Raw genomic sequence first — 2,111 nt, forward strand, 5'->3', positions numbered from 1 at the left:
GAGGTACATTATGCAAACTAATTTGGCTTTGCTGTTAGCAAAAGATTTTTGTAAAATGGGAGAATTTTTTTTCCTGTAATAGACTTTGAACTCAGGGTCTTGTATTTCCTAGGCTGGCATGGTCCTACCCAGCCTGCCTGCCCAGATTTCCCACTGGTTGCTATTAAGCCTTGGGTTTCTTTCTAACCTGGCATGTACCCTGGAAAGATCTGCCTACTTTTAGCTATCATCAGGTGTGTGCCTCCCCATCCAGCTTGCTCTCCATGGAATTAATGTCCACAGTACTTTACTGCCCAAGTTGTCCTCAAATCACAATTCTCCCATACTCAGCCTCCCGCATAGAGAACTTTTTTCGCCCCATAGATATTAAAATATTAAAAGACATAATTCATTTCTTGCAGTTCCTAAAAGGTGATTACATGCCAATTAGATTTTAATTTCTGTAACATTATACAACAGTCCTCTAGCAAAGCTTCTTTTCTTAGCAATAAATAAATAAACAAAATCGTTTCTTATCATCCAAGCCTATTATGTCCACTAAGACAGCCAATAGTCACATGCAGCTGGAGACATTTAACATGTGACTGAATTTTATTTTATTTTCTGTTCACTTCCCTTAAAATTTTTAAACAGGTGGGAGCCAGTTTCTCATACCTATTAGTAATCCTAGCTACTCAGGAGGCTGAGATCTGAGGATTGTAGTTCACAGCCAGTCTGAACAGGAAAGTCATGCAACTCTTATCCCCAATTAACCAGAAAACCAGAAGTGGAGTTGTATTTCAAAGTGATAGAACATTAGCCTTGAGCGAAAGAGCTAAGGGACAATACCTAGGCCCTGAGTTGAAGCCCAACTAAAATAGAAGCAATACAAAGATTTTTACTGAACTTAACTATGGTTTTCATAGTACATTATTTCTTTTAAACTGTTTAAGATTTAGTACCTAAATTAGGCTGCTGTAAATCCATTATCCGTACTGCAGGTTTAATGTAAAAATAATGAAAAGTATCTTTATGTTGTACTGGTGATTTGTAGGAATAGTAACACTTGCAATCAGTTGAGTTGAAGAAAATAAGACTACTGAAATTATTTTTCTATGTATCTTTTCAAATATACAAAGACGTGCTAGAAGTTTAGATTTAATGTCTGTGTCTCAGAGACATGGTATCTGTAAGCCATTATTTCTGTTTAGTTCAACTCATCTTACAACTTAGGAATATCACTTGAGTGATGTTCTAACATTTATAATAAGATTCTAAGAAATTTACCCTTCCTACAGACAGTATTTAAACACTGAACCAAATAGAGGACAAAAAAATTTCATTTTTGTTCCAGTACCTGGGCTTGAACTCAGGATCTGGGCACTGTCTCTTAGTTTTTCACTCAAGATTGGTGCTCTACCACAGCTCCATTTCTAGCTTTTTGGTGGTTAACTGGAGAAAAAAGTCTGATAAGCTTTTCTGCCTGGGTTGGCTTTTAATCAAGATCCTTAGTCCTCAGCTTTCTGAGTAGCTAGGATTATAGGTGTGAGCCACCAGCACTCAGCCACAAATGACCTATGAAGACCTTGAATTGCTAAAATGATTTTTTTTAAAGAGAGAAGTAGTTGGGCTACGGGAGAAGGAACTTTTCTGGATATAACCCTACCCAAGACATTGCTTAATCTTCAAGACTCTGACTGGACAGAGCTCATACAGAAAATCCCAGGCAGGAGACCTCAAAGAATAAGGCTAGTGGTGGGGAGAGGTCATGGGGTGGTTGGGTGGAGTTTGGGGGAGAGCCTGCCTGAGCTGCTGGAACATACAGGAAGCTGCAGGAAAGGGGGGCCTTCCCTCTGCATGTGAATGTCACACAGTGGGAAGCCCCAGGGTTCACAGCTTAAAACATTTGAAGACACTAAGCAGAGATCTTACTGTCTGTGCACTAGAAGAGACAGTTACATACTAATAAATCTGAAGACAAAATCTTGAACTGGCTTCAACGTATATGTGTGGGTATTTGTTGTTGTTGAACTGGGTGCTATCCCTGAGCTTCTTTTTGCTTGAGGTTAGCGCGCTACTACTTTGAGTCGCACATCACCACTTCTGAAAACATTGAACATTTTTGTGTGTGC

Source organism: Dipodomys merriami, unplaced genomic scaffold (genome assembly GCF_024711535.1).
Source record: "Dipodomys merriami isolate MVZ:Mamm:240054 unplaced genomic scaffold, mDipMer1.0.p SCAF_256, whole genome shotgun sequence".
Taxonomy (NCBI): Eukaryota; Metazoa; Chordata; class Mammalia; order Rodentia; family Heteromyidae; genus Dipodomys; species Dipodomys merriami.